The 9963-nt window shown below is 39.6% G+C and overlaps 1 protein-coding gene across 1 annotated transcript in view; it reads left to right on the top strand.

The window, feature by feature from the left end:
- Positions 1-4364: 4364 nt before the first annotated feature.
- The window catches only part of LOC118763071, a 20314-nt gene continuing 14715 nt past the window's right edge, over positions 4365-9963 (top strand). Inside the window, exon 1 of the mRNA XM_036502336.1 lies at positions 4365-4388. The gene's annotated coding sequence lies outside the window, so the exon portion shown is untranslated. The remainder of the gene's footprint in view (positions 4389-9963) is intronic.

Below are 9963 nucleotides of genomic sequence, written 5' to 3'. Positions count from 1 at the left end.
GAATGGTTATGAGGGTCCTGTAGAGTGAAATAGGAAGGAAAGGGTTCAGTAGGTGGGGAGGGAGGGGGAGAACAACAGACGGACTGAGAGAAAGGGGATGAGCAACAGAAAGAAAGTGAGAAAGAACCTCAGAGAAAACAGAGGGAGAGAGTGAGAGAGCAAGAGAAAGACAGAGAGGGGGAGATAAATGGAAAGAAAGAGACAGAAAGGGGAGATTTGGACAAAGAGGAAAAGAGAGAGAGAGAGAGAAGTGGGGGAATAAGAAAATAGGTGGGGAAGGGTTTAATTAAATGTGAAGTTTCATACTGTCACGTGTTTCCGTTAATCGTTTATAACAAACCTATTACTGCCACTTCAATGAGCTGTGAGGGAACCATAGGCCAACTATGTGGTCACTGGGGTTACCAGAAATAGCAGCTGAATGAGCTATCTGGTCCCCAAGTCTGTCAACATTGGTGGCTTATCTCAACTAGGGCCGAATTAAGAACCGTAGAGGCCCTAAACACTTGAAAGATTTCGGTGACCCTATATATACGTAATTCAAAATATAAACAATAACAAGCCATAAAGTAACGGTTTCTTTTTGTATATTTCCACTTTATATTTATATTTGGAAAGTTTTCTCTTCCTTTTCTTAATTGCTCTCTTCGATCAGATCCTTGTTTTGGAATTATATTTTCGATCATGTAAACCACATCGAATTTTATTTTAACAAGTAAAGTGATTTCTTTTGTGCCGTAGACCATTTCCCATTTCTGTGGTTCCCCTCTTCTATATAGATCATGCCATTCTTCCCGTCGCTTCTCCTTAACTTTCCACGTGCAACCTAGACATCTCACGTGAAATCTGCGGAAACATTTCGCACCACATCCTTCAATCCGGCCATGCCATCTGCAAAAACACACAATCACTTTACACTTCTCGGTTTCAAAATCAGGTACGAGTCCGGCGATATTGAGGTGAAGGAATAAGTCAATTAAATCGACCCCAGTGTTCAACTGGTACTTCATTTATCGACCTTGAAAGGATGTAAAACAAAGTCGATTACAATGGGATTTGAACTCAGAACGTGAAGACGAACGAAATGCCGCCAAGCATTTTCTTCATCTCACTAACGATTCTACCAGCTCGACACCTTAATTGCTATGCGCATATCATGAGATCATTAACACACACACACACACACACACATACACACACACAGAATTGCCAATGTCTCTCCAAATGCTAGAAGTCTTATCGTCACTAAGAATCGTTTCTAGGCAATACACATCTTCCGTCCATCCCCTCCTCTTCCACCCATTATTCCTAAGAGGGGCCTGGAGATAGAGTCCTCAGGCCCCTCATCCATAAGGTCCTATCAGTAGCAATAGTCATTACATCTCGCTAAATTCCCAAGCGTGACCAAGTGAGACGATGGATGTCATCCAACCATCTCGTTCTTGGTCGACTCCTCGGTTTCCTGCCAGTTGTCTCAGCTTCAAGAATCCATCTTGCGATACTTTCCTGCAACATTCTCATCACATGGCCACAGAACTGGAGCTTTGACTCCCCAATGTGGAGAATTAGCCGTGTGACTTGGGAACGACTGCCTTTTCTCCAAGAGAGGCACCCTGTTGAGTTATGTTACTCCAGAAATTCTTCAGAGGAACCCCATTACAAAAACTAGTTTTCCTTTTCGGTTCCAGCTAAAACTTGAGCTCTAATAACCAGCCCTATTATAAAGCTGAAGCGAGAACTACAATTCCTGAATGCCCAAGGTACTGCATGGTACACCTTTACGCACGCGCGCGTCCAAAGCCAGTCCACCTGACTGACAAACACAAACTTGCTAACACACTCCATCCTCTTCTCCACAGACATCTTGTCTCCTCTTTCAATCTTGTTTGCTGTTACTACAGTAGCCTTTACTCTTCTCGGCTCGCTGATTCTCCTATCACCTCCACTCAAGTCTACCCGAGCCGTTGTTTGTCTTTCTCATCTTCTCTTCATCTATATCTATTTCTTTACTACCCACAAGGGGCTAAACACAGAGGGGACAAACAAGGACAGACAAAGGGATCGACCCCAGTGCGTAACTGGTACTTAATTTATCGACCCCGAAAGGATGAAAGGCAAAGTCGACCTCGGCGTCGTCGCTGTTTGACGTCGGTTGTTCCATGCTTGCATGGATCAGACGGATTTTGTTGAGGTAGATTTTCTCCGATTAGATGCTCTTCTTGTCGCCAACCCTCAACTTCTTCCAAGCAAGGTAATATTTCCCCGCAGCTTGACATATTTTCGTGGAATATACAAAACGGACAACACCGCTTGTATGACGGTGATGCTCGTTTACTGCCATCATATTGGCCAAACAAGCCACCTCAGGACCCACAAAGAGTAAAGCTGCTAACCAAAGATATGAAGGGCGAACGTGTGTAGTTGTAGCTGCAGCGCCCTACATGTGAGAGGAGCAGCATTCCATTGAGTGCATTACTTAAGGCTTTTCGTAGATAAGTGACCAAAGGTGGCTTGAGTAGTCTATGGCTTTTAACAACAAAATCGGCCTTAATAACGTTTTTCTCAAGTTTGGGTCAGATCCCAATAGAAACGTAGAAATTAAAGAATTTGGCTCTGGGACTCAACGTGTGAGTTAAGGACCTCGTTGGTTTGAAACAACCCGAGGTACTTTCGCATTTGATGAGTGCGTGTGAGAGTATGTATATGGTGTGTGTAAGTGTAGCTGTTAGTGAAGCTGGTGGAATTGAGGGGGCTCAGTCTGTGAGTGTTGATCGAATGTTTGCTGTGAAGGTGCGTGGTACACCTTAGGGCATTCGGCTCGCGGTCGTAAGGCCGAAAGTTGGATTCCCGGCGGCGAGTTGTGTCCTTGAGCAAGAGACTTTATTTCACGTTACTGTAATACACTCAGTTGGCAAAAGTGAGTTATACCCGGTATTCAAAGGGTCGGCCTTGTCATATTCTGTGTCACGCTGAATCTCCCTGAGAACTACATTAAGGGTGCATGTGTCTGTGGAGTACTCAGCCACATGCACGTTGATTTCACAGGCAGACTGTTCCGTTGATCGGATCAACTGCAACCCTCACCGTCGTAACCGACGGAGGACCAGTTCTATCATGTGTGGAGTTGTGTTGAAAGCGGGCAGTAAATGAGGAGACTCTTTCAACGGGAAGTTCCGCTTGAAGGACCACCAGGATTAAGAAATAGCAAAATGGTTGAAAAGAATCGGCTTCGCTTTGGGATGTGAAAATGCTTGACATAGTACCATCTACAGAGGTATCCTTTGAATTTGGGGATGATGGAATGCTTTGGATGCGAAAAAGATATTAAGAGTTTTTGGAATGTCTGTGTTCCAGTCAGAAATACATATTTACGCTGAAACTAATCGATGCAAAGAGAAAAAAATTGCAAAAGATTCTGTTTCTGCACCACCATCACCATCTTCATCATCATCACCATTTATTATTATTATTGTTGTTGTTGTTGTTGTTGTTGTTGTTTTAGTTGTTGTTATCATAAATGAATAATTCCCGCGAGCAACAAACCGAGGGAAGTTCAATAGTCAACATTGGAAATCAAATCTCTCTGCTGACATAGTTGTATGTAGTTGCCGTCTGTCGTCTGCTTACGTTAAGACGTCTCTATTACATTCGCGCCAAAATTCTAACAAACAGAGCACTAAAGTGCAACCATTCCAGCCTTAGAGTCTTCTATAATAAAAGAACAGTGTGGATATATTTTGTCTTGTTCAAATTCTTATCCTAGATTTCTAGAATTTCACGTTACTTAACTTTTCAGAAAAAGCCCACTATATTTATCTCATTATATTCCTGCATATATATATATATATATATATATATATATATATATTATATATATATATATATATATATATATATATATATATATATATATACATATACACACACATACATATACATATATTTATATATGAAATTAAATTACACGGAAAAGTCCGTGTTTGTATGTAGATTGAAGTAAGATGCAGTAGACAAAGGTATGAAAACTGACAAACCGGTGCTTTCAACCAAAAGTATTTTGTCCTATTTCTTCCGCCTGGCAGAGATGAGTCCTTTGTCTCACTTGCCGCTATCATCATCACCATGAACATATGCTTAATCCGTTGGATAGCTTTAACCACGGACGCTATTATTGACCAACAGACGTATAAATTTAATTAATAAATTTAATTAATTAATCAATTAATCAATCAATCAATCAATAACTGTTTCTACTTCCGGTGTCTAAATATACTCACCAATGGACCGGTTTTCTCGAAACTTCCAAACGAAGTCGCCGAAATACTATTATGAGTGCTAACACATCACCTAACGCTTTGTGAAAGATTGATTTTCTTCTGCGCAGAGAAGTAAGTCCAACTCTCGAGTCTTCGTGTGTCTTTAAACAATTCTTTATTATTGGATGTCTATTGTCTGTTGTGTTTGGCAACTTGGATTTAGAATATCTGTTGCAATTGGCAGATTGCCAAGAAGCCATGTTATAAACGAAGGAGTATTGAATTCTAACGGAAAAAGCCATCAATCTTAAAATCTCTACCAATGATTTTTTCAGATCTTTATCGGTTCCAACAATGGAAATTTATGAAGTTTGGAAATTTTCCCAAGATTTCAAGTTTCCAAGTTTAGATAAGATATTCCTTTGGTCAATACGATATTACGATTTGGTGAATTGCCCCAATTTTAACTGAAAAACAAAAGTGTAGGTTTAAACATATAAACTGAAAGCCTGCTATTGGGTATTGTAGTTCTTGTTGCGGCTGTTGTTGCTGCTGCTGCTGTTGTTGTTGTTGTTGTTGTTGTTGTTGTTGTTGTTGTTGTTGTTGTTGTTTTCCACGTTAACTCGGATTAAGTAGACCTATGATCGAAAGACGTTCCAGCAGTGATCATCCCATCGTCCTTTTTTTCTTCCATTCTTTGTTTCGGACATACACACATGCATGGCTGTGTGGTTAAGAAGCTTGCTTTGCAACCACATGGTTCCGAGTTCAGTCCTACTGCGTGACACCTTGGACAAGTGTCTTCTACTATAGCCCCGGGCCAATTAATGCCTTTGTGAGTGAACTTGGTAACCGGAAACTGTATCGAAGCTTGTCGTACATAACAACAACAGTGGTGTCTCCTACTGACAAATACCCACCATACATTTTACTTTTCCAATCCAAAGGGTTTCCAAACCAATATTATTGACAGTTTTACGAGTTCAACCGTTACAATTTCTTATGATATAAGCAGCATACAATTCAGTGGTGTAATGTCGAGTGCTTTGGTCAAATGGCTGAACGTCTATCATGTTTACAAATGATGCGGGTTCTAGTCCAACGGGGGTCATACGAATTTTTCTACTCAAAAGGTTTTTAACCCAATATATACACGCTAGTATTTATAGCTTTATCTCCTTCGAGTTTCACAGTTAGAGTTGTGATTTTTGTTTGTTTGTTTTTTATCTACTGGGTGTTGGGGAAAGAGGAGTAGTCATAGATTTCCCAGCCCCCTCTTCGAAGGATGCGTTTACTGTCATCTGTTCTAGTCCAACGGGGGTCATACGAATTTTTCTACTCAAAAGGTTTTTAACCCAATATATACACGCTAGTATTTATAGCTTTATCTCCTTCTGGAGTCTTTTGTAAGACAAGATTTGCAGGAAAGATATGAGCGGGGAGGGGGGGATTAGGGGAAGGAAGGAAGGAAAGATTGGGTGTAGTGATTAGATCAGGGCCTGGAGTGTTGGACGCAGGAAGGATGATAAGAGGAAGATAGGAACACCTGAATGGGTACGGTATGAACTTAGTCGACTCCGAGGAGGAGATGTCATTATTGGAACGGCAAGAGAGGCAAAGGTAGTTTGCATTCATATGATTCTTCTTCCTTCGCCTTGCGCAGGCATGGTTGAGTGGTTAAAAAGCTCGTTCTGCATCCATGTGGTTTCAGGTTCAGTCCAACTACGCGGCACCTCTATTATAGCCCCCTCGCCACCACGGACGACCAATACCTTGTCAGTGTAAAAGTGGTAGAGGGGAAACTGTGTGGAATCCCGTCGAATGTATATTCATGTATGAGTGCGTGTAGGACTTTGCATTTGTTCCCTCCAAACCGCTCAACAACCGATGTTGGTTTGTTTACGTCTCTCGTAACTTAGCAGTTCGGCAATAGAGAACGAATGAATAAGTACCAGACTTAAAATAATGAACACCGGGGTCGATCTTTTTCGGCTAAAAGCTTTTAAGGTGTTACTCCAGAATGGCCGCAGACCAATGACTGAAGCAAGTAAAAGATAAAAGATGATACTGGACAAGTTTCAAAAGTTTAAAGCCGACATCATTTTCTTAAAACATGGTAACTTGACCCCTTCCCGCCTTTTTTTAAATTCTCCCAAACTCAAGGAGGGAACATGCGAAGCATCTTCTATGAGAAACCTTACATTAATCCCTGGTGGCGGGCGTTCATTTCTCAAGCATTGGCACCAACCAATTCTCACATAAATTTGTTCGTCTCGCCCCGCCGCCTCATTTTATTTTAATCCTTTCCAATGTTTATTTGAATTAACACGAAAAATATTTTTATCATAACATTTCATGATTTTTTTTTTTGGCAGATTTCGTATTCTGCTGTGATTTTTGTTGATCGTTTTTGAAATTTGTATAAATTCTACCTCGTTGCAGCCATTTGCCAAGTAGGAACAAAAACCAATAATTTTATCTGACAACCGAATATGTGTGCGTGGGTGTGGGTGTGTGTGGTGTGGGTGAATCAGTTTGTCGGTCAGTCTTTATGTATGCATGTATATATGTATGTATGTATGTATTTATGTATGTATGTATGTATTAAACTGCATCAGATGGTGAGGCTTGAATTTGGAAACTGAAGGGAGTGTGGAGTTGCCCCTTAACGACTATTACTCCCAGATCCGTTCTGACTCGAAACGGTAGTACCTACCAGGGTCCTGCCTATGGTCTAAATAGGTTTTCCAAAGGCCAGAGCAGACTCCTGTTACATTTGGCAAAGTCGTGAGGAAGGCAGCTCTTTTAGGAGAAAGATACTCTGACATAAAACTTGTGGTCATCTTGCGATGCTGGTCAGTGGAACTTAGTCTGGTGACCGAGAGAGTGGCAAAAGTGTTGTTGAACAACCTTTTGCCACTTCAATCGAATGACCTATGGGTGCCGGACTATCATTTCATTTTATGAAGTCCAGTGGTGATGGATCTGTGCACAGGAAAGGATGGAAGTAAACCAAGACAATCAGGCTGACTGTGAGACGGCAATCACCTGACAAGATGGAGCAATCATGCATGCATGTATGCAAATTAGGTTGTCAGATAAGTTCGTTTATTAACTGGAAAAATATTTTTACCCAATGTTTATGGAGGTTTTGTAGTTCTATTCGACCTCTACAACATTAATTTATCGTTATCGAAATTTGAATAAATTTTTCCTCTTTTCAAACATATAACGATTGAGTGCCAAGTAGGTAAAAAAAAATTGATAATAAAAGATACACAAACGAGTTTATCTGATAATCCAATAGTTCTAAGTCTCGCATTGTAGTTAGTTTTTCCATTGTAGCTTTTGTAATGATTCCGCAAGCAAAAACAACGCAGCGACGATAAAGAGAGACAAAAATCAATAGAGAGATTTAGAGGAGACACGTCAGTTAAAAGAAAAAAGAAAAGCTTCCTGCCAGACCAAAATATTCACAACACGAAACACTGACGGTATCAAGTTTCAACGTTAAAAGCGGATTGTTTTTGAATCAAGTCACATGTTGTATTGACTGTGATGAATGCCGTTTCTAGCTCTTCCATCTGATACGTTGCGAGATCGATACCAAAGATGCAAGGTTCATATATCTTAGGAACGATATATATATGTGTATGTATATATATATATGTATATATATATATATATATATATATATATATATATATATATATATTATATATATATATATATATATACACACACAAATATATATATATACATGCATATATATGTAAATGCAAACGCATAATATATATAATATATATATATAATATATATAATATATATATACACACACACAATGTATACGTTCTCTTATTCTTTTACTTCGGCCATGCTGGAGCACCACCTTAAAGCGTTTTAGTCGAACAAATCGATCCCAGGACTTGTTCTTTGCCTAGTACTTATTCTGTTGGTCTAAGTTATGGGGATGTAAACACACCAACATCGGTTGTCAAGCGATGGTGGAGGGACAAACAGACACAGAGAAACACACACACATAAACACACACACATACGCATGCATATGTATACACCTTACAATCTCCATATTGGACAATTTTAGGCAAATGGTCGAAGAGAGGTATGAATGCCTCAAATACTCCGTCAACACATGCTTATATAGAACAGCAAGTAAACGGGGGCAATAAAATAACTGATAAAAGATCTGAGAGAAATACATTGATATCATAGCAAAAACTCTGATAAAAGATCTGATGGAAATCCAATAAGATGACAGGGAGGTCAATAAAGGAGTTCATAAAAGGAAACGCTAATAAAAGAATCGATAGGTATATCATAATTTTGTGGAAGTAACCGGTGCATTCCATTAATGTCAACGTAATAAACATGCAGGGAAGAAAATACATTTGTAGAATCTCTAATATTATTTTAATCCATTTTGAACTGAAGGTAGAAAACTTTAAACATGTTTCGGTCTTATTTGAGCTCGTCATTGAAGCATAAACTTCCTTGTATTTGCTGATAGTTTGTAATATTAATTGCACTTTAAGGCAGCGAGCAGGTAGAAGCGTTATCTCACCAGACAAAACGCTTAGCTTAGCGGCATTTCGTCTGTCTTTATATTCTGAGTTCAAATTTCGCCGAGGTCGCCTTTGCCTTTCATCCTTTAGGATTCGATCAAATAAGTACCAGTTGTGTACTGGGGTCGATGTAATCGAATTATCACCTCCCAACAAAATTACTGGCCTGTGACAAAATTTGAAACCCTTATTTATTGCATTATTTATGATAACTCTAAACTACTTTTTACAGCAGATAACGCCGCTGAGGAACTTAACGCAGTGACATGTTTGTTAAAAATTACGTGAATCTTTCTCGTCTACTTGTATATAACATTGTACATTTGGTTAGTGATTTTCTCACCACAACGTGCGCAAGTAAAGGGAAGTCTATCGGGATTCATTAAAAGTCATCATTTGACTTAGCCCTACAAAGCTGCGTTTACTTATAAAGGACGAGGGGCAATCTGAAAGCAGCGACAGTTTGTCTCAAGCACCAAGTACTGGTATTTCGCAAAGTGCTAGACATGGAAGCAAGCGTGGAAGTGAGGACGAGAGAGCAGAAGCGAGGGTAAGGTTAAAGAGGAGGCAACAAGAACGTAAAGAATATGATCGAAATGTATGCAAATTTCTTTTCTTCTTTCTCCTCTCTTCCATTACGATCGTTTCGACTCCTATTTGTGCTCACACATGCACCGTTATAAAGTCTTCGTCATATTATGGACATTCTTTCTTTCCCGGTCTTTGCACCAGTCGTAACACATTCTCCATCTTTTCATTAGTACTTTATTGTGATGCTCTCCCGACGCAGAACTCAATCTTTTGTCATATCACTGTTGGATTTTTATACATTTTTCTCCAATTTTAATATTATTTTTCTTCTACTTCTCTTCTCTCCCTAAACTCGCACTTTTCGTCTCTCCTCTTTCCACTTTCTCCATTTCTCTTTCCACTTCTCTTTCAAGTGCTGGTGTCAATATAACCACTTGTTTCCTCTCGCCAAATTTATGGCCTTATACTTCTGTCAGACATTATTAATTAATTAGAGGGGTATATATGGCACTCACAATCTTGGAGGCGTTGTGGACTCTCTATCGTAATGAAATCCATTGAATGTTTACATTATCGTAGTGAAGGCAGGCTCG

This window comes from Octopus sinensis, linkage group LG4 (genome assembly GCF_006345805.1).
Source record: "Octopus sinensis linkage group LG4, ASM634580v1, whole genome shotgun sequence".
NCBI lineage: Eukaryota > Metazoa > Mollusca > Cephalopoda > Octopoda > Octopodidae > Octopus > Octopus sinensis.
Note: the sequence above shows the minus strand (reverse complement) of the source record. Positions and strands in the feature narration are given on the sequence as shown.